Source organism: Peromyscus maniculatus, chromosome 17 (assembly GCF_049852395.1).
Source record: "Peromyscus maniculatus bairdii isolate BWxNUB_F1_BW_parent chromosome 17, HU_Pman_BW_mat_3.1, whole genome shotgun sequence".
Classification (NCBI taxonomy): Eukaryota; Metazoa; Chordata; class Mammalia; order Rodentia; family Cricetidae; genus Peromyscus; species Peromyscus maniculatus.
Genome location: NC_134868.1, coordinates 61,780,712 through 61,804,449, shown reverse-complemented (window position 1 = coordinate 61,804,449; position 23,738 = coordinate 61,780,712). Strand labels below are relative to the sequence as shown.

The 23,738-nt window shown below is 40.7% G+C and overlaps 1 long non-coding RNA gene across 2 annotated transcripts in view; it reads left to right on the top strand.

The window, feature by feature from the left end:
• The window catches only part of LOC143269089 (uncharacterized), a 56,675-nt gene extending 37,583 nt beyond the window's left edge, over nucleotides 1-19,092 (top strand). The window contains exons 2-3 of one of the 2 annotated variants that reach the window (XR_013045435.1): nucleotides 2,325-2,530; nucleotides 18,826-19,092. This is a non-coding gene — a long non-coding RNA (uncharacterized LOC143269089). Of the gene's footprint in view, nucleotides 1-2,324; nucleotides 2,531-3,065; nucleotides 3,213-18,825 lie in introns of those variants that run through there. The other variant, XR_013045433.1, reaches the window with a different exon arrangement.
• Nucleotides 19,093-23,738: the final 4,646 nt, after the last annotated feature.

The window sequence follows — 23,738 nt, the reverse complement described above, 5'->3', positions numbered from 1 at the left end:
GCAGGCTTTAACAGGAAATAAATCTGTCCCTGCAGACACAGAGGGCTGTGTATTTCATTAGTCCAGAGCCATTGTGGCCCCTCACCTTTGTTTCCACTTCGACTTCTGCCACGTTGACTGAGTTTTCCAGACGAGCGTCTCACGGCTGATTTTCTGAATGACTCCAGGTCAAGTTTACAGACCGAAATTTCCTGAGCGATTACCATGGGTAAAGTCCTCATGCAGCTCAGTGTTTAACACTGTCTCTTGTTTCAAGTGCGAGAGTAGTGTGGGTTCAAGTGGAGGGGAAGTTGGGGGACCAAAGGAATGCTCATTTATTATGGAGAAGCTTGTTCAAGCAGACCAAACATAGTGAAGTGCCCCGGACACAGCACTGTGGGTATCATGAAGTCATACCTCAAAGTGACTCAAGAGATCAGGTTTCTTATTGATGATGTATGAAGAGTGTATGGTCTTAAAAATGGAAGGATTTTGTGAACTCTACATGAAACTGAAAACAATGTAATGTCAAAATACAACATGATTAAAAACCAATAAAGCACCTGCACTATATGATTGTAGGTCCTGTAAAACTCCACACAAAACACCACTTCACTCACAGGCTTCCTCTCAGGACCTAGTACAACATGACATGTAATGGGGCTCTGTACCTTGCCTTGAAGGAATAAAGATCCCACAGAGCTTAATCTGTGTTTAGATCACTTATGCTTATATTTTGTTTTCCATGCAAACTACTATTATTTGATATTTCCAGTGTCTGTAAAGTACATTTCCTGAAAGTATGCAAGGAAGTAGTCCTAGTCCCCTGCTCCCACAGCTCCTACCTTGCAAAAGATTTATTGTTCTCTCCTTCTGAGCTCTCATTGGCCCACTGGGTATGACCTGTCATAGCCATTATACTATCTCATGTGATAATCTGTGTATCTGTCTTCCTCCCACAAAACAAATTTCAGATGGGAGGGTGTTCCAGAGTGCAGATTATCTGTGGATTCTGATATTCTACTTTAGATGGATTTTTCTTTGGGCTCCCAGCTCACAAAAAAATGACATGAAGACTGATTATTAAATTTGAAAGCTTGGCCTTTAGCTTAGGCTTTGCTCATTAGCTCTTATAACTTAAATTAACCCATTTATATTAATATACTTCTTTCCCTTATGGCTTTTTACCTCTCTTCCATCTTGCACCTCCTGTTTCCTCTCTGTGTCCTCTGGTGTCCCCTTCACACTTAGATTCATCTCCACTTCTCTCTCAATATATATATTTGGAAGTCTCACCTAACCTCTTCCTCTAGCTATTGGCCAGTCAGCTCTTTATTAAACCAATCAGAAGGCACCTTGGCAAAGACACACCTTTAGAGTTTATAAAAAGATTATTCCACAACATTCTACTGTAGAGTTAATGGCCAATAGAACTCTCTGAAATAGTGATTTGAGAAATTATCTTAGTTTGAGTATATCCAAAGAAGAGAGGCCAAGATGGGGCCTTGGGTACAAGTGGTCTTATGTCAAAGCTAATTCTAGGAGTAAGTCAATAAAGAAGGGGAAGGGCTAATAAAACAAGCTTTGCAAAGTCTGATATGGTCACCAACTGGGGTTTGAGTCCTGTGGGGATCCCCAGAAAAGCTACAAAGCTCAGCTCAGAACTCTTTTCTGAGGAAAGGCTAGAGGAGTCTCATCCTTTATTTGGCATTTTAGTAATGGTAGTTCACACTCCTTGGATGCCCAGGATGGCCTGTTTCCAAGACTTTGGGGGAAAAAAAAAACAAGTAGGCCAAGCTGAGAGTCACACCTGACCACTTAGGATGGGAAGTTATCAGCAATTAGGCTCAGCACAGCCCATCTGCTTTTGAGGGTTCAGGGAGGATGAGGGTAAAATAGTATCTAGCCCATCTTTAGCATGTAGTTTCTGAATGGGTTGGTGATTGGAGAATAAATGAAAGGTATGGATATCGTTGAGGTAGGATGCATTATTCATGTCCAACAAGTATCACATGATGACCACAGAATGAAGGATCTCTTATAGATGTAGCTAGAGGCAATCTTGCAAGAGGGTTGGAGTTTTAAACAATAAGAACTGAACAGATTGCAGATGTGTACACAAACACACAGAAATGGAAAGAAGACCAAGATATCACTCTTGCTGCCTCAGGCAATGGATAGGGGTATGCTGTGTGTCCTCACAAGTTCCCAAACACCAATTCAGTTTCTCATTCATCACCCTCAGGCCTATGATACCTAATGTTAGGTTGTAGAACATTAAAGTCTATGTCATACCTTGTCTGCTATTTTCGCAAACTTACTGACCCAATCATGTCTTGTCTCAGGCACTTCCATAGGACATCTGGGATGGGAAACACTTGATTCAGAAAAGGAAGATGCACAATGTGATGATGAAAGAAGCACTTTCTAACTCTGGTGCTTTCAACTGGGATCAGCAAGGACATTGAAGCAACAAACAAATCTCTGCAAGTCAAAGGGAATGATCTTGCTAAAGGAACTAGTGAAAATATTTCCCCAACAGTGGACCCGTGTAAGTTTTTGGTTTCTCTTTGGGGTAGACTTTCACCAGCTATTTTATTTGTAGAGTATTCCCTCCCCAGAAATAATGCTTGACTTTGGAAGCTTGATATTTTGCTTGGTAGAGCATTAATCTGACTTAGAATTTAAAGGTTGGGATTATATTAAAGAACGAGGGTGATATTTAAAAGAGAGGATTTCAAAGATTTGGAGAGCTGGCTAATTAGTGGCGCTACCTTTAAAAAACAAATGAGTCATGTCTTTTCTATAAAAGACATTCAGAATAATAGGTTGTATTATCATGTTCAGATTGAATCAGAAACAAATAAAATATTACATTAATAATTTAGATATATCATGAGTACCATGCAGTAGAGACCCAGTAATGCTGTGACATCGAGTTCCCTGGGCATCTCAGGTGCAACAAAGCTAAAAGTCTAGAAAAAAAGTGAACAAGAAGACCCACTTTATAAATGGCCTACCTCAAGAAATAAGGAACAGTTGCCAAGAGTTAATCTTAGAAATTTTCTTAGAAAATTTTCTTTCAGGAGGTCTTCTCAAGGCAGCTGAATCAAGACAGCATTATTGATGGGAAATTTCAACCCTGCCTGATCACGTTTGAGCGGTGACCTTCTCATGGATAAAATTGAGCTGTACAAATAATTATGGACTAGGTAACAGAGATTAAAGCTATTTAGAAAAGATAAATTCTGGGCTAGTAGAACAGAATGGTCAATAATTTACTGGGTCTGAAATGTACTCTGCATATCTGTAGGAGCTAAGCAGGGGGAATATTTGCCCTGTTCTTAAGAGAATGAGATAGTGAGAGCCCAGCTGGGTTTTGCAAAAGGTTTCTGAGTTGTTGATGCACATATTAAATCTCAGTACAAAGTGCATGCATAGGCCAGCCTCTATATGACCCAGAGAGTCCCTTCTCCAACACTCTTTTATTTCTGTTCTTAAATAGGCCATAGAGAGAAAAAATGATTATCTGAAGGAATTTCATCTTCTCTGGATTGCAAAAATGCATTGATTTTCAAGTTTAATTGCTCATATGAGCTTCAGGACTTCTCTATGACATGTCTCAGTGGTCTTGCTGGAGGTTCTGTGTTATTTCAGAGTTCTTTATTATTCAGTAATGCATCTCATGCATCTTAAGATAGTTTATTTTTTATTGGGATGCATGAGTTCTCTGAGAGTTTAAAATTTCTTGAGCATTTCCCAGCATGTAGCACTGCAGAAGTGAACTGGTTATTTAGAACATTAAAATCATCATATTATAAATTATGCAACTCCTAATGCAGTGGGTAACAAATTTGCTGTGGGTTGGCAGTCATTCACATCACCCTGTTAATTTATAAAAAGCTTAATCTACTTATGACCCCACAAGGCTCTCTTATGCTTGCTCCACTGAGCCATGAGTTTTCTACTGTCTCCTCACAGACATTTTGAAAATCCAAGAACATCTTGTAATTTTGAATTTGTATAATTTTACTACTTAGGTACCAAGTCGACTGTCCTATGTCACCCCTTCTTTGGGCATGGTGCCTGGTCCCAGAGGATGTGGCTGCCATTGGAAACGGCAGCATCCCCTTCTTGATGTGTTTGCCTTTATGACAAACACTGGACCTGGATGTATCTGAATCACTGATTTTGTCCCCCAGGACACATTTGGCAATGTCTGGAGATATTTTTGGGTGTCACATTCTAGAGGGTTGGGGTGCCACTGGCATCTAGAGGGGCGAGTTGAGGAACAAAGCAGAGTACACTGAAGCGGACAAGTTAGCCCACCACAGAATTACATGGCCGAAGGTGAGAAGACTTGCAAGGTTAGAGCCCCTGATGTCTATCTACCATTGGTATTACGATCTGCAGTATTCGTCAGACATGTTGACTCGTGCCTGTAATCTCTCAGCACCTGGGAAGCCCAAGAAGGATGCTTGCTGTGAGTTTGAAACCAGCCTTGGCTTCACAGTGAGCCCCAGGCAGGCCTGGACTATGACGTGAGATTGTGTCCTAAGAAACCAAAAGTGCAAATGGAACAAAGTGAGGCCCAGTGTTGGTCAGTGTCCCCTGCCAATGTCACTCTCCATCGAGGGCTGAAATGAGTACTGTCAAGACAGTTACACCCCCTAGCAGCCACACTCCTGAGCCGTGGAGTGGAGGTGGATGCACCAAGAAGCATCACAAGAAGGCAGGAAGATGTGCTGAACACTGTATTCAACACTGACACATTAAAAAAAAAATTGACAATTTCTTCTGAGCGCGTAGGCGTCAGAAGTTCCTGATGTTAGACTCACAGTTCCAACCCACGGAATACAAGAATGTAAACCCACATGAGACTCTGGAGTGCTAGATACAGTGTGGAATTCAGGGATTCTAACTTAATTACTCGGCCTGATCCAAGCTATATTCATGTATATAGGTAACACCAATTGTAAACCTTAGAAGTAAGACTACATAGGACTTCCGGTTTAGCTCAGCCTTAGAGAAATGATGTTTCTCATGCAAACATTCATTATTTTTTGTGGGGATAAGAGCACACTAGAGGATTTCCAGAGACCTGAGATAATGCCAGCCTTCTAAGTGATACCCATTTGCACTGTAATGTGCTTTTAAATGTGACCATGTGAGGTACTGTGGAAGTTTCTCTGTAGCAATTCTGGCTGATTGAAGTAGGAAGGATGCATTAAGGACAGGGACCTTGGAAGAGGCTTCCTCTGGGTCTCATTTAAGCCGCCACCCACGCAGTGTTATTCCTTGGACGTCAACAGGAAGATGAGGAGTTCAGCTCTGGGCTATTCTCTACGGAAGCTTCTGTGACCTAGAATGAAAGGTTCCAACTATAGAGCTGGGTCTAGAGCTTAGCAGAGAAATGTGGGAAATGTGGGTCATGGCATTGCCTGAGAAGTCAGGGAAATAGCATAGAACATCTGCTAGAAACATAGACACTGAGGAAGGGAAGCCACCAAGGGAGGCAGGCAGAGTTGGGGGAAACTCGGGAGGTGTGGAAATTGGGTGCAGAGAGCAGAGTGTTCTAAGTTCAAGTCATCTCCTGTGTGGCTCCACTTTCTTCTCCTGCGTGGGATCCCACTCAAGGCTCTAGAAGGACTCAGAAATGTGGTCCTCTTCATTTTGTACTTTGTCAAAAATGACACACTGAATTGCTGAGCTGTGGCCTCCACCATACTGAGATCAGCCCTAGATCTTCTCTGTTCTATAGTCATATGAAAAGGGATGGGCATATTTTTATATGGAAGGAAAATGTTAATCACACTTCTGCTGTGCCAAACAACGGTAAACATATAAACATAGTAAAAACAAAGTTCTAAGCATTCCTTTCTAATGTTTTTAGAAAAATCAAAGTAAAACAGCTCCAGCATATCCTTTAAATACCAATGAACTAATTGTTGCTTTCACAGCATGATGTTTATGTAGGTGATCATGTACCCAGTGTTGTGGTTTGAATGTAAGATGGTCTCTATGGGCTCACGTGTTTGAACACTTGGACGCCTGCTGGAGGCACAGTTTGGGAAGGCTGTGAAACATTTAGGAGACAGAGCCTCACTGGAAGAGGTGGGTCACTGGGAGTGCGCCTTGTGGTTTTAGTCAGGCCGCACTTCCTGTTCATTCTCTCACTCCTCACTGTTTCTTGCTACCTCCTGCCGCTGTGCCTTCCTCACCGTGATGAAGCACATCTCCTTGAATCATGAGCCAGAATCAATATTTCTGCCTTTAAATCTCTTAGTGACAGTCATTTGGTCACAGCAAAAAATAACTAATACATTGAGCAGCCTGCTCCTGGGCGTGTGTCCACAGGCTCTGAAGTCAGAGCGTTGGAGAGAGTTCATGCTTTCAAAGGCACCAGGATCCACAACAGCTAATTTATGGAACCGACTAGGTCTCCAGCTGCAGATGGACGGACGAGAGAATTTATATCTCAGGTTGTCTGGCATGTCAGATTCCTCCTGTGTTCTGTGTCAGCCTCTCCCCGAGCATGGTGGCTTGGTCCCAGAGGATGTGGCACCCTAGGGCTGGTGCTGGAAACAAGGAGGCATCCACTCCGTGCTGTGCACACAGTGGGATGCTTTCCAAGTATAAAAAAGAAGAGAGTCCTGCTATTGGCAACAATTAGAGGGCATTGTGTTCAGTGTGATAAACCAGGTTCAGAACACAAGTACCATACAGCCTCACGTACTGATGCAAGCTAAAACATTGGTTTTCAGTAGAGAACAGAATAGTGGCGACCACCAAGAGTCTGGAGAAAAAGCTGGCTAGGGATGGAGGAGAGGAAGTGGTAAGTGGGCACCAGGCTGCCGCTGGGTAAGAGGGGCTTCATGATGACCTAGCATGGTGGGAGTGCCATGGCGGATAACAACTGATTAAATCTTCTAAAGTGACGTGTAGAGAGAATTTCTGAGACCCCAACACAGAGGAAGGATTGATGAGAGAGGCCACAGATGTGTCAATGATCTTGGTCATTGTACAGTGCATGAATGTATGGAAATTCCACACTGCAGCCCTCAACTATACATAGTTTCCGTGTTGATTAAATATCCACATTTATCTTAGCAAGATCCCACAAGAAAGGTAACGATGGTCCTTTGGTGTTTCCCACCACAGGGGGTGGTCCTGGTTGCTAGTGATCTGTCTTCAGTCCATCACACTCGAGACACTGGGATTCTGATTAGTTTAGAGAGTGAACTCTATGTTCAGGTCAGCAGCAGCATTTTGGAGAACAGTGATATTCACTGCATTCCCTTGGGAGTCCGTGGTAATCTGCTTACAGAGGACAATTCCCAGTGAATTAAACACCCAAATTATATAATTTGTTGGGCAGAAACAACATTTATTCTTAGTAGCATTCAGAACATGGGGAATGGCTGTTTTGTGGAGGTATTTTGGCCAACTGATGGTTAATTAACCCACTGTCTATCATTGAGGGAAAGGAGTGGGAAAAAGCTTCATTTTGCTTCCTGCTTCGGAGATCTTACCTTTTTTTTTTTTTTCATCAACAATTTGCAATTAACAGACTAAACGATGTTTCTGTTTTTGTTTTGACTGAGGTCAAATCATTAATGGCAAATGGGCTTCAGGGAGTCCTCCAGTCAAACAATCTGCGCTTTGTAACTTTCTGCGATTAATTTAGGAAAAAGCCCATATACAGAAAGTTTTAAAAGGAGTTGATAATTTCCCAATGAAACAATGAAAATAATAGGGATTTAAAGAGCATGATTGAAATTTGAAATCCTGTCAAATTGGAAATGGGAGCATGCCACGTTTCCAGGGGAGTGTTGTTTCCCAGTTTAATGGATGACCTGAAATGATTACTAGGTACAGGAGAATTAGGGGAAAAGCAGTCTGAAGCATTATGTTTTACATTCTGCACATGGACCCCATTCTGCTATGCCTGTTGATTCTTCATAGGTTAGTTCTCCAATTCTCCATTGCTAGAACTTCCAGAAATATTCCAGCTCTTGCCCGGGGCCTCTGCCTTTGCCTTGAGGTCATCATGGACTGTGACTCAGGTGACCTTTTTATTATATGGACACCTGAAGTTATCCTCTTGCTCATTCCCCTTGAACCTCCACTATAAACCCAAGGAGAAGGCGAGGTCTCTGAGGAGGTATGGTCATTTGGTTCTGTTCTTTTTGACCTGACCCTGGATCGACCAGCTACATTGGCCTCTCTCTGTCCTTACTTTCTGGACATATTCTCAACCTCAGGGCTTTGGCTCTTGCTGTTCTTTCTATTTTGAATGCTCACCCATACATTGTTATGGCTGTATGCTATGCTTCTTTGTGGAGGGAACAGGGTGTGTCCCTCTTGAGGGATATCCTAATGGTGGGAGCTTTCTGTTTCTTCTATTTAGAGGTTCAACCACACATATGTATGTATACACATATACAGTCCATTGTACATGTCATATGTACTAGGTCTTTATTTCATCTTGTATCCTCTGAATGTACTTTCCACTAAGTCAGAGAAATTAAAAGTGTTTAAATCTCTTGCACCAACAATACACAGAACAGGCACACAAATGCAACAACAATGAAAAGCATACCCAATGTGACTGATCCCTAACATGTAAGTCTAAAATACACTCTCAAAGCTTTCCTGTGTCTGCCTTCTGCCCTCCATGGTTGTCTTGGTGACACTGTTTAAGGTCTTTGGCCACACTGTGTGCACTGGTCAGTCCCGTTTCTCCATCTCTAGCCAAACAGATGGTTTTCCCTACTCTCTGAAGCCTGCTGATGCTTACCACAAGACATTCTGATCCTGGACAATCATCATTTCATTTAAATATATGTTAATTTTCTCCAGAATTGGGGCACATCCACATGTCACCTAGTTATATTATTACCAACATTTATTCAGTGAGCATTGTTTGTGCTGACCCACCAAAGGGAGATAGAGAATGAAGAGACACAAAGGAGTGACTGACTACATAGCTTTAGAGTAGGATTTGTAGTGTGGAATCTGGAAAGAATTTATCCTTGGGCATATTAGAAATATCCCCCAAACACATTGATGGATTAGGCGGCTGATACCTTTTAATCATACACATCTTGAGTGCTTTTTCATCTGATTGAACTTCTTTTGGAAAAGATTATCTATTGAAGACTTACATTATCAAAGTTAAGAGCCACATTTCAAAGATGAGACAACCTCTTCTCCCTGCCCCAGTAATGAGTCCTTTTTATCCAATTGAAAGTTAACTTTTCTTATTATCATTAACTATCTTCAGCTTAAGTGCATTACATATGAAAAAGTTTCTAAACAGAGAAAAACCATATAACAAATCCATGAAAAGAAAAAGAAACTTTGTATAATAACTCAGGTGTTTTTAGCAATTTTATTTTTGTGAAATAAAACAATGGAAGTTTTCATGGCCTTTAGTTGGCTGCTGTGGAGTATGATAGAATATTGGGCAAAGCTTTGTGTGTCCGCAGAAATTATTGTGCACATACTGACTGTGCACACACTGATGGTTCTTTAGAAGAGTGGACGCTTGCATTTGTGTACTTCAGTGTGTTTGGAAAAGACTGTCTCTGTTTATTGACACAGGGAACATCTGTTCAAATGGCACCTCTATGTGTTGTTACTTGCCAGAAAAATGTCTAGAACTTCTGTGTGTTAGAAGGCCTTCCCACCTATAAACTAAACAAGGGTTTTCAAATAATAATATTTTACAAGTGTCTCTGTGGTGAGATGCAGTCTTTTGGGAATATGTTCAGGAGAGATACAGCTGGATCATGTGGTAGATCTCGTTCTAGCTTTTTGAGAACCCTCCACCCTGGTCTCCACAGTGGCTGTACCAGTTTGCACTCCCACCAACAGTGAATACGTGTTCCTCTTCGCCCCACAGCATTTGTTTTCTTTTTAAAAGAATTCTTATTTGATCTGAGTAGGATAAGGTGAAATCTCAAAGTAGTTTGAGTTTAAATTCCTTTGATGATTAAGGATTTTGAATTAAAATTTTTTTTTCTTAACTATTAGTGTTTCTTGTTTTGAGAATTCTTGTGCAGCTCCATTGCCCATTTCTTAGTTGGGTTGTTTGTTTTCTTGGTTTTACTTTATTTTAGTTTTTTTTTGTATATTCTACACATCAATCCTCTACTAGATTTATAGCTCACAAAGATTTTTTCCCATTCTGTAGGCTGCACTTTTACTATAATGATGGTGTCTTTTGCTGTACAGGAGATTTTTAGTTTCATAGGGCCAATTTTTGGTCTTAATGTCTGTGCTATTCAGAAAACCTTTTCCTGTGTCTATAAGTTCAGGCATCTCCCCTGTGTTCTCTTCTAAGATCTTATATTGAGGTCCTCAATCCATTTGGAGAGTTTTGCAACATGAATGGTAAGGGTCTTTCACTCTTCTGTGTGCAGCTACTGAGTTTGACTAGCACCCTTTGCTGAAGATGCTGCCTTTTCTCTAGGTCAGCTCTAAATGGGACATCTATATCATATGTCCTTTCTCCAAGGCTCAGGGATCATCATGGAAGAGGGGCTGGAAAGGTTGTAAGAGCCAGAGGGAATAGATGTCTGTAGCTAAACAGTGTTTGCTAGGTGTGACAGGACAGCTACATAATGAATTCAAAACAGCTGGGTCTGCGTGCACAAGATGTAACCAATATCAAGCCAGCAAAAATTGTCATGAATGAGAAGGGTCATGATGCCCCACTCCTATCTGAAGAGCTGTTGGCCTGTGGCAGTTGGTGGCTTCTGGAGGTGACTGAGTCACTGTTTTCAGGGATTTGAGTCCTGATATTACTCAGGCTCCAGGAGATGTTCATGGACATACACACATCAATAAATGGACTTGATGAGTGTATATACATACATACACACACACACACATATATATATATATATGTGTGTGTGTGTGTGTGTGCATATGTGTGTGTATTCTCATATATATACTCTCACATATATTTACATATACTCTCATATATATACTCTCACATATATTTACATATACTCTCATATATATATATACATACATACATACACTTTCATATATATGAGAGAAAGGACAGAGAGACAGACAGAGACAGAGAGAGAGAGAGAGAGAGAGAGAGAGAGAGAGAGAGAGAGATTGCGAGCATGAAATGAAGTTGGGAGGTGAAAGGGTTGGAAGAGAAAGGGGAGAAATTGGAGGGGAGTGAATAGGAAGTGGCTTTGAGCTAAACACAGTATATGCGTGTGTAAATGTTAGATGACATGCTTAAACATGAACCCGTAAATAAATATTTAAGACTAAAGTAGATTACAAAAATAAATAATGGCATTGACATAACAGCAACTACATGTTGGGTAGATATTTCATGCCAAAGTACCTCACAGCTCAGTAATGGTCCCAGCAGGAGTGTGAAACAAATGCTGTTATTCCATCTTGTCAACTGGGAAACTGAGGCACACTGAAAGCTGTGTGGTGATAGCGAAGGTCCGCAGCACGATGCAGACACAATCGCTGATCTGATTGCTGTGCCCACATCCCTCCAAAAGCTTCACTAACATGACCCAGCTGAGCCATTAACCAGTTCTGCTCCCCTGTGAAAGTCACCTGCCGGCTGTCCCAGGAGTGGGTCTCCCTGGGGAATAGCTGCAAAACGAGGGCATCGTGGCTGTTCGGTTGACTCCCCACCCACCCGATGTGCATTTTCATAACAGCCAAGGCATGACTATAGAAAGAAGTTACTTAGTTGTATTAAGACAAATCCCAGAGTTACACACACACACACACACACACACACACACACACACACACACGTTTCCTAGCATGGATACCGCTATACTAAGACCACACACCACTTTCCTTCTCTTACATTATTTATGTGTATTAATATTCTTCTATCCTGAGTTGTGCCTTCTAGATGAGGGCTTGCATCTTTGCTTCAAACCTGAGTACCATTTGATGCTCAAATCTAATGCACATCTTTGTCTTTTATTTCTAGAACAAGAATGAATTGATCTCAGACTTTTCCTTGATTTTTTTCCCCCAGAACATACTTAATTTCTTTACTTACCAAACAATGAAACACTTCTTCTCCACACCATAGTTCTGTTACTTCAAATATTTTTAGAGTACATCTTTGGTCAAGTGCAGTCAGGGAAATATAATAATCTTTTGTTCCTATAACTTTACCATTCCTATTTTTAGATTAAAATGATTTAAAGTAAAGGATTTAATTATTTGCTTTGTCACTGACTACAATTATTTGAAAATTTCTTCTCTTATGAATCAATATTTTTAATCTACTTTAAATACATTCACAAGTATTAGTTTTTCTTTTTAAGCTTTAAGATGTACAGTATGTCCCACCGCTTTGAAGAAATCCTGTTGAAAAATGGGTGCTTCAGATCTCCACTAAGATGTATTTGTTGTGTAACCATCTGGCAGAGAGGGACAAGTTCAACTCCCGAACTTTGTGGCTGGCCTTCCTGTTCACCTTCCCCATGGGGAAGAGACAGAGTGCGCCTAGCTGCACACCCCGCTCGGGCCCAGTGGGGGTGGGGACACAGGTGTCTGACCACCTGTGCTGCAGCTGCGGAGCTCTTGCCTGAGTAAGACGGGCTTGTCAGCCATCTTGAAGTGATCACAAGTTTATCTCCTTGGAAGATGCTCCTGAGATCTGTACTTGACCCTGGAACTAGTTCGCCTCGTGGTTGTTGTGTGTGGACAGTGGTGAGTATGTCAAAACTGTCCGATGAGGGCGAACTTCGCTATCCTCCTCATGCATCATGGGACAATCCATGCCTTGCTAAGGCCACTAAGAATTGTATTTAACAGCATTGACAACTGGCTTCCATATAGCTCAGTGCATGGATTGATAATTACAGGTTGTGTGTGTGTGTGTGTGTGTTCTGTGTGTGAGGATATATGACAGCCTTGTCTCGGGCTGTATTAACTGTAGAGTGTCACCCAGTTCCCTCTACTGTGCCATATGAACACACTCTGCTAATTTTGTTGGGGGAAGCAGCGAGCTGACACCTGTTGTCACCATTCCAGGCACTGAGGTCTGTGTTAGTTTGTGTACTAGTTAATAAACGACCAGAAAGAACTTAGCCATTTATAGTTTTAATGCTCTTTTTTTTATCATATCTGCATAACTGCAAAGCAATAAAAGACAATAAAGTCATTGTAATCTTAGTTCCAGTAATTTCAGAAGCAATAAACTTCACTAGCCAACCGTGTCTGAAAAGTGATGCTCATGTGTTCCCGTCTCTCCGGGTCTTTAAACCCGCATCTTGATGAATGTATCACTGAAGTACAATGTGCTGAAAGAATTCTGCTCTAGCTGGAGCACCGCCTGCGGCAGATGCACACATATGCACTCTGCAGTGGAGAAGTGCCTTGCATTCCAAATCATGAAACTTTACCGACAGAATTAAGTCCCTTAACAAAAAAATAAATAAATCTGTTCTGCAAAGGCTTCAAAGTAGATATTAACAGGTCAAAACAAACATAGTTATCGCAGCTAGCTCATTTATGCATACAATTTAAAGTATGTGCTTACGCATTTATTTTGGCAAAAATGTTCAGTGTCATATCAAAGCTTAGGAAATACATTTTTCAACATATATTATGCTACTAATTAGGATTCTATAATTAGCCACACATAGAAATCAGATATAGAAAGTGTTAAGTGAGGCACAAGAATTTAAAATAAATATTTTGCTATAGGTTTGAGAACATATACTCTTGAAATTATGAAAGTGGTGTACCTTCACATACAATGTACATGTGTATGTGTATAGGAATAGTGTGTAGAAATGCATACACAAAATTGGACATTACGTCAACAACCACAGAAACTCAAACACATAGTATTAAGAAATGATTTTTTTTCTCTGAATTACTCATATTTTTGGCCAGCCTTATTCTCATCACAGATTAGGAATAGTGAGTAAATATTTAATTTTAAGTTAATTGAACTGGCTGAGTGACTTGTGAAAGGTTATTTTTGGCAGTGATGAGCAGGACAACCTAGAGTGTTTGAATGTCAAGTTGTGTTATGTTTTTGTAGTATGTTCAACTGATAGACTCAGGACACTGGGAAAAAGTTTTGAAAATGTGCAGTTGGTAGATATCTCAGGAGTCTACATACTGTCAGTCTCTCTGACAGTTGGTTTTTACCAACATCGCTCTCATTCAGAATGAAAACAATGTCTTTAGAGAGTGAGAGAACCTTTTTACTTTCCTGATAACTAAAGGGGAACGTATCGTGTGACCAAAGCTGCGCTAAAGTTAGCATGGAAAGAGGAGAAAATACAGTGATTCTTAGTACTGTTGTGAGTGAATTTCCAAATTTGGCTTGTTTTCCTTGTGAGGGCTTTTGCACAAATTGTGTTTCTCCCTCAATATTATCTTTAAATTTCTCTTCTTAAGCAACTCATACTCAGAGCTGGTGTTGAGTCCATACTGAGAGCTGGTGTTGAGTCCATACTGAGAGCTGGTGTTGAGTCCATACTGAGAGCTGGTGTTGAGTCCATACTGAGAGCTGGTATTGAGTCCATACTCAGAGCTGGTATTGAGTCCATACTCAGAGCTGGTATTGAGTCCATACTGAGAGCTGGTGTTGAGTCCATACTCAGAGCTGGTGTTGAGTCCAGTCAGGTAGGCAGTCAGAGGCCTTGATTCTCAGCCTCAGACCTCAGCATATTTCCTGTCGTGTCGACCCACAATGCACAGCGTGTAAATGGAGCCGAGGTCTCTCGCAGCGGATGTAGAAGTGTGATGGGACTCCTTGAGCAAAACCTTCTGAAGCCCTAATCTAAAGTAAACAGTGTCTCCCTGTTCTTGGGTAGAGTCTGCATTCCTAACAGCTTTCCAGGGCAAGGAAAAGGTCAGCAAACATCACCAGCATAAAAGAGAAAGCCGATAAGACTACCTCACAACCGGCAAGACCAGAGCAGCAAGGGTGTTAGGGTGGGAAAAATGTAGGGTCAACCCCCCAAGCCTTGAAAGCAAGGATGTTAGGGTGGGGAAAATGTAAGGTCAACTCCCCAGCCTTGAAAGGAAGTGGGGGCCTCTGGAGTTTACTGGGCTATAGAGACAAAGTATTGATCGAGCAGGCAATTCTGCTTGACAGTCTTCAAACACTGGTGAACTAATTGGTAACTGATTTGAAAGATACGATGGATAAGTTATAATTTTTTAATAGTTGCTTTGATGGGAAAAACACTATTTGAATATATGATGTTCAGTAGGACAGGCTGATTCCAAGAGGAAGTTTTTTCTGTTTCAGAGAATTGTAAGACAGGAGGGGGAAGACAAATGTAAACCCAGATACATATGGATGACACCCCCACCCCACCCCACTGCCCCCATGCAAAACTGTGCGGGAAGAGGTTCTTCCCTTTGTTTGCCACTGGCTGTAGAATAGGTACAGAATAGGTTCAGTCTGCCTGGATTCTGTGCGTGAATCTTCATTTTCAGGCAGAGTGTTGGGGACCGCTCTTGAAGTGATCACATGGTATGGACAGTAGGAAAATCATTTTCATGAAAGCTAGTGAGTTTCTGTTTTCACTTTGATTTGGGGACCAAAGACAATGCCAGAGCTGACCCGACACTGAGACCACTGCCTTCCCATCATTAGGTTAGCTGACTTGAGAACCATTTCAGTATCTACTGCAAGAAGGCTTCCTCTACCCTCCATGTCTCTAACCTTCTTGGAGTTTATTCCGTGTTCTGAATTTGTGTAGAGCTGGCAATTTGAGGGAAAAAACCAAACCTGAAAAGATTCCTTTTTGCTCCTTTGTTTTAAATTATCATCTGCCATCTTCCTGACCCGAATTCTGACAACACAATTGCTATGAAATATCGGTTTGAACTCAAAACCAGAAATCCTGACTGCAGCTCTTTGCCAAATAGGTGCTAGTTAGAACCAGCTGCCCACAGCGGAACTGCTGAAGGCTTCAAGGCTGCTTGTGATCTGAGAAAACCCCCGGCTCAGGCTTTTCAAAGCACGGAGATTGCCATTTTGCAAAATTCTCCAGGATGGATGATGTCATCTGTGATAAATCAATGTGTTGTCTCTTTCCTTGTTGAATTTATCACTGTGAACATCTTAGATGGAAGGAGAAAGAATCAGGGTTTAGGTGGGCATGTGTGAGTACCTGCATGTGTGTGTGTGTGTGGATGCATACATTGTGTGAGTGCATTCCTACTTGTATGTCTGAGCACATACAGGTGTGCTTGTATTTGTGTATGGTACATTTTCATATATGGACATGTGTGTGCATGTGTCTTGGAGGTGAAATGGAAGAGATGGGATGTTTGGTAAATTTGCCTTGCCTGAGCACAGAGCCTTGACTGGCAGTCCAGGAGCAAAGTAGTCTGGCCTCTGTGTGTCTCCTCTGAGCTACAGGTGGCCCCATTCCATCCACATTTCCTGAATTTTACTAATAAAGTAAGCATTCTTTGAAGGGCGGCACTGGCCATGGTCATCTCATTAAGCACAAAGTTCTGTTTTCAACATAATTAGTCATCTAATTACTCATCCAAAATTAGTTAGTGCATTCATATGCCTAATTAATTAAAATTTCATTCAAAGTACCCTGTTGGTAATGCTTTTGTTCTCTGTTCTGACAAATCAAATTACTGAGGGACAGATTTGATTTAGAAATTGGTTTAGGTTGAGTCTCATCATAGGCATATTAAAATATTAATGAATAAAAACAGTGAGAATATTAATTTCCATAATTAAGATGTAACCCCCCCAGATGTTAATGATTTCTAGGGAACATTGCTTTCAAGCACAGGAACCATAAATCCCCTAGCATTTCAGATTGAGCCCTGAGGTTGAAGAGAAAGATCTGAGTTCAACACTTCCGTCCATTTGTGGAAATGAAGCCATGGGCTTGGGGGATGAAAAGCCTATGATGTACAAACCTGGGATGCGTGCCAGGGCTGATGGCTTAGTATCATATGTTCATTGTCCATGGATGTTGGAGAAGACATTCCTAAAAGATAGCCAGATTATAACAGGACGAAGTAGTGACCAGTGTTATGCAGGTCTGACCATGCGCACTTGTAGCCTCTGCCAGTGCGTATGAATTCATTGAATCTTCCTAAAGACCCTGAGAGGTACATGCTGCTGTCAGATCTTTTGCAGAAGAACAAACTGAGGCACGGAATGGATCAGCAACTTCCCTGAAGCCGGCAGAGGAGAGCAATAAAGAACTGTTTACTTAGAAAACTAGCCTTAGAGATGCTATGTATCACACGCTTTGCTGTGGAAGTGCCACGGAGATAAAAACCACCAGATGAGACGGGTGCGTAGGAGATTGGGGAGGACTTGTTCTTTTGAGGGCAGAGTCATACTTCTGATGAGGGGAAGAAAAGATGCCTGCTGCCTCACTCAAGGTCAGCCCACAGGTAAAGCAGAGAGCACTGGACAATGAAACCTGACATTTTCAGAAAACATAAAATAAAATTTAAGGCCATCTTATTTTGAGATAAACATTGATTTTAATAGGAGCTGAGAAGACAGAGCAAGGAAGAGAGGACTTCCCCCTTCCACAGTGGCTTTGAGAAAGAAAGGGGAGATGAAATATGCCTGAGACTTCTTGCCATGTATCTGTTACCAACCACTGACTCCATGGTCTTCACAGCGTCCAGAAAACCCGGGAGAGCATCTTGAGGCCCAAGATTGGCCTTGAGTCACTGCCTCTACCTTCCGTACTTGTACCGTCTGGCTTCAACCAGCCTCGTCCAACACTGGTTCTGTGTAAGACTTCCCTACTCTATGACCCAGTTGGGAGGTCTGATTTCTGCTTTTAAATATGTTCCCTAGTTAGTCACATGTGCTTGGGCTGGGGCTTGATTTCTCTGAACTTCTTTCTGCTTTTGCAAGATAAAGGTATGTGTCATTTTAGATCCAAAGCTGAATTTTCTAAGTAATCTCCTAATGACCAATGAGCTTCAATGTCCTTAAATATAATAGAAATAAAAACACAACAGTATATACACTTCACACTAGAGGTTGGTGAGTATAATAAGTACTGAGTTATTTCTTTTGATAATATAAAATGACTCCATAAATATCACTTAGATGTCATATATTATCATCTATATTTACCTTTTCTTTCTTCCTTCCAAGTCAGAGCTAAGTGCATTCCCAGGACAGTTTACTCACAGAGAAAGCCTTGGCATAAATTGGAGCTATTTCCTTTACAGCTCTAGTGTAAACTATGTTTTTTTTAAAAAAAAACAAAAACTAGTTTTGAAAAAAAAATAGGCCACTGGTTCATCTTTGGTATCAGAGTCATAAAAGAGAAAATGTAAAACCAAGGGAAAGAGAAAGCAATCAATCCCAATTACCCAGCCACACACACACCGGCTGCAGGACAATGGCACAGTCCAGAGGCCTTGCGTGGACCCCCGCTTTGATATCTTCTCCTAAGGTAGCCTTGGCAGTGCAGCTGTAGAGAGAGCATACGCCAGTTTCCTTATTTTAGTTTCATTTCTTAAACTGTATGGAAAAATTAATGCCTTAATTTTCACGTTCTTTTCTCAAGAGTATTTTTTTTTCCTTACTGAAAGGTTTTTTTTTTTTTTTTTTTTTTTTTTTTTTTTTTTTAGGAAAGGAAAAGGCGAAGATGAAGTTTCAGAGTAGGCTCTAGAAATTCTTAACCAGGCAATCAGGTGGGAGGGTGGAGGGGAAGGAGACAGTGAGCAGGAAGAAGATGGAGTGGGGGCTGGAGGCTGAAGGAGGGGTGCAGACTCCCCATTTTTCCATTTTCAGCCTTCCCATACCTGCTGTTCACCTTTCTTCCCTCTGTTTCTGATTCTGCCCTCCAGAACTCCACGGAATGAACAAGAACAGCTCCGTGTCTTCCTCCTCTCATCCCCTGGGAATGAGGAAGCTGCAGAAGATCCACACATAATTACTCTGGGCTGTTCAAAGCTCACTTTCTTGCAGGGAGCCTTACAAACTCCTCACTGCAGATATTACTGTGTGTATAACGTGCTCCATTCTGAATCATTTCATCACCATTTTGTAAGGGACCAGGGTCTGCATTGGAATGGAGACACTTTAATTATCAAATTAAACAATTTCATGGTCGATATGTCCAATTTCTCACTAGACTTTATTTTTACTTTAAAAAATTAACTATCACTTTCTCTCTAATGATACAGAGAAGTATATAATGCCTTTGCTTCATACTCAGGAATACTGGATATTTCATCAAATCTCCAAAACTGAAGGGTTGCTGGAAAATATCCACACACGAAGCCTTGCCTCTTCTCCTTTCTTTATTGACTTTTCTTCTTCCCATGGCATTTTATCACATTTAGAATAATTTTATTAAGTATCGTACCATAAATCTTACACACAGTGCTCACCATGCTAGTAGACACACAAGCAATCTTATATAGTAAGTATAATATATAATACTTTTTATATATAAAAATATATAATATATAATATATATATGCCTTTTTCTTCATTTACTTGATACTTTAAATTTTGTTTCCTACAAAGACATGGGTTCCATTGTGAGTTTTTCTTACATATCACAATACTTTTTTCTTATTCACCCTCATGTACTGTCATCCACCATCTCTCTTCTAACCTTGGGGATCCCCTTCCTCATTCCCCCACCCCAACTTTCATGACTTATGTATTTCACATTTATAAATAGTCTGGTAGCTTCAGCTCAGTTGGAAACAGCAGAATCTCCTAACATTTTCTACAGCAAAACTGCTTGAACTCGCAGTCTCATGTACAAAGAGAAAAGAACTCCGTGTTCACGTAAAGTGTTGCAGGGACCTTTCCTGGTGTGCAGTAAGGGAGAGATGTAAGTGGTTACTTGTTTTTAGGTTGATGAGCAGGGGCGGTGATTGGATCAGAGTGGCAGTACTTATAACGGCTGGAAGTTTCTGGGGTTCGCTGGGGACCTTACTCAGTGCCAAGTGCTCCATAGGTTCTGTCATGCATTGGGGAGTGTGTGCGTCTGCAAACTGTCTACTGTGAGATCTGGAGCTGTGGAGTGGACTGAGACACCATAAGCAGAGTAACTGTGGGGTGCATGGATTACATTGGGAGATGCCCGTTGGCAGAGTTTGGTGACCCACACTGCCATCTTGGTAAACATCGCTTTCAGAACAGCTTTATTGGTGTGTAATTTGCATAGTGCAAAAGTCAATCTTTAAGGGTGAAATTGAATGAATTTTGATAAACCGAATGCCTAATCTAGATTTAAGACATTTAATCACTCCAACAATCCTCTGGATTCATTTCCAGTGACCCATTCCCTCTCTGCCCAGGCCTCACTAATCCGTTCTCTTCTTTTTTAGGTTTGGCTTTACAGAAGTTTCATGGAAATGCAGTCACAAAGTCTCTGGTGTCTGGAGGGCTCTGGTTGATATAGTGATTTTGAGGTTTGTTGTATTATGTAAAGCAAGATTTTTTTTTTTTTTAGTGAAACTGAGTTTTTCCATTGAGCATGTTCTTGGTTCAAATTGTCTCTCTCATCACTTCTGCCAACGTGCCTACACAGCATGGCCCATGTAGGATAAAAAAAAAAAATCACATTAATGAGAGAAGACGTTGTCCTTTTATGACCGAAAGAACATTATCAGGAATTTGATGAATGAGATGCAGGAAGAGTACCCTAAAGGAAAGGGCCAATTCACATGAAATACAAGGAAGAAATGCAAACAGTTCACCATGTAACAATATTTGCTCAGGAAATGGGCAGTGACAGAAAAACAGGCCCAAATAATGACAAATCTTTATGTGAACAAAAAGAGATATCCCTATTCAGAGTCTGGAGAGTTACCATGCATCAGTTAAGAATTATCAACAGCAGACAAAACTGGGTAGTACTGCACCGAGTGCTCACCACGTGAGTGGGAGAGGACTGCGCAAAGGTGTTTGCACATTGAGTTGTCCACAGACCACACAGATTTCTCTATAGGACCCTAGGTCTCACTGAGGATGTTTTATTAAAAATCAAGAGTGAATTCAGCACGTCATATGAGAGAAAATATCTTGAAAGATGTATATTACTTATCAAGGTCATTAGCAAAAGAAAGAATTTATCAATTGTAATATTTTATTTTTAGAGCAAAATTGCTAGTAATTCAGTAATACTTTCTTTTGGATACCATGGTGTATGTGTGTGTGTGTGTGTGTGTGTGTGTGTGTGTGTGTGTGTGTGTGTGTGTGTACGTCCATGCTACAGTGGATTCTGGGAACTAACTCAAGTCATCAGACTGAGCAGTAAATGCTTTCATTCATTAAGCTATTCTACTAGTCTACAGGTAATGTTTTCTAAGTTTTTGTTTTATGTTAATGAATCTAAAATTGGCTCTTTAATGTACACTATGTTTTCATTTATCAGTATTCATTTATTTGAGACTTAGCCATCTCCCAGGCCCAGCACATTCTAGGATCTTCTCAGATGTTGTGAAAAAAGTGAGCACATATGTACATTCTAGTGGTAAATACTTATGGACAGAGCATCTCCAGTTATATGAATTGTAGAAACAGCCATTATCTCTGGCAGCCATGTTGGAGCCCAAGGCTAAGAAGAAATGAGTGTTTTTATAAAATACCTTTATTATTTTTAAACTAGACTTTATTTTTCAAACAATTTTAGAATTATAGGAAAATTACAAGTAGAGTCAAGTGTTCCCATGACCTCTTTACCCAGCCTCCTCTTATAGCGATGATGATGAAAAATTATTTTCATCAGTGAACCAATGCTGATGGTAATTGAAGTCTATAGCTTACTAGGCTTCCCTTAGTTTTATTCTTCTGCCATTTTTCTATTACAGAATCCAGTCAGGAGTTAGGGACTCCGTCACTCAATTGTCATGTTCCCCAAGGCGTCTCTTAGCTATGACGTCATCTGAGAGTTTAACTTTGCTGTTTTTGCGAGTGTTGAGGAAGTCTAGGCACAGGTTTTGAGGTGCTCCTCTCTGCCTGGGCTTTTGTTCTTGGTGACACTGGTATGAAATGTACTAGGGGAGAATCACAGGTAAAGTGTCATCCTTATCCTGTAGTGTGAGAGGAATGTATTCCCAGTGTAAATTTATCCTGTAGATGTTGTCTTCCGGCACCTGGCTTTGGTGGTGTTCACCAGGTGTCTCAGTCACAAGCTCCCTGTCCTCCACATCTGTCTTAGGAAGTCCCTATTTCCATATCACAATAGAGGAGGACCGTGCCCCACTTCCTTGAAGGCAGAATAGGAACATAAATTACTTGAGTTTCTTCTGGGTGAGAGGTTTGTCTTCCTCTGTCTTGTGTCACTGGACACTCAAGCATCTTTGCACTCAGTTTAATCCTGTGAGTTACTATTTATCACTTTATGTTATCACTTTATGTTGTTGCTGTTGCTCAAACTGTTTTATCCCCAGCCTTTGAGAGCGGCTTTATTTGGGTCTGTGTCCTTCTGGAACACACTGTCCATGTAAGGACAATGTTGTTGGTGGTTTTTCCTTGTTTTCTTTCCTGGAAGATGGGATGGTCTCATTATGTGTATTTCCTCTTCCGGTCAACCTCTACGCAATCTGGATCAAGCCAGTCAACCAGAGAATCCTGGTTCCTCCTGTTAGAGAATCATACCAGAAGTCCTGGATGTTGACTGTACTTTTCCACTTATGGGACTTTTTTTAAAAAGGTAATTTCAGAAGACAAAGGAAAGAACATATTTATGATGATATTTTGAGATTATGGAAACTACCTTTTATATGGGTTGAGATAGCTTATAAGTCCCAAACAAATTATTATTATTATTTTTTACCATTTAATACTAAAACATTGAGTGTTTCAGACTAAACATTCTCCTTTTATTCCTATTAAAGATCTTTCATTCAACAAACACTTTTCATAAGGTTCTTTTGAATGCTTTTAGAGGAATAGATTCAGGTGCTGAAAATTCATAGCCGCTTTGAATTCATTCTGATTTGTTACAAAATAAATGAATTCATTTGAGCATAATAGTCTAACAAACGATATTTATACAAACAGGTTTCTCTTGTGCACGGCTTAATGATGGGAATACAGATTTGGTGTTAGGCAGTTTTGCGGTTGTGCTAATATCTTAGGTTATAGATGACACAGTCTAAGGTTTACGGTACTCCTTGGTAATGTGACCTTATGAGAGAGTATGGATCTGACCAGCTAGACAAAGAGTAAAGAGGTCAGTGTGACCTAGGAGAGGGTATGTAGCTGCTCCTCAACTATCGTGTGGGTGGACAGAACATCGCTACAGAATTTTAATTTAAATCTTGGCTTCCCACCAGTAAATTCATTTGTTTTTTCACTTTCTAAGGAAAAATGTTATAATAGCATCTAATGAAGAAATTTTGATTTAAATAGTTAAAATTTGCTAGAAGCTCCATCAGCTAACAATTTTTGGGACTCTTCATGTTAAATAATATGAGCAAAGATTTTTTTTCCATTGACTTTGAACAAGTTGAAATCAAAACATAAAGGCTCATGATACTTACATTCGGATGTGGAATGATTCTGGTATTCTCCAAAGGCTTGTTCATCACAAAGCATGATGGGAGATGGAGAGCAGAAAGCTAGGGTGATGCTGAGATAATCTTCATTTATTCCACACTTGCTGTAGCTATGAATTATAGGTATGGCACACCCAGACCCTTTGGTTTCTTCTTTTGGTGAAAACTTTGTTCTGCCGTATGATATGCTTAGCAAATTTATACTTGGTTGTACTAGTAGAAGTAAGGACACAGAC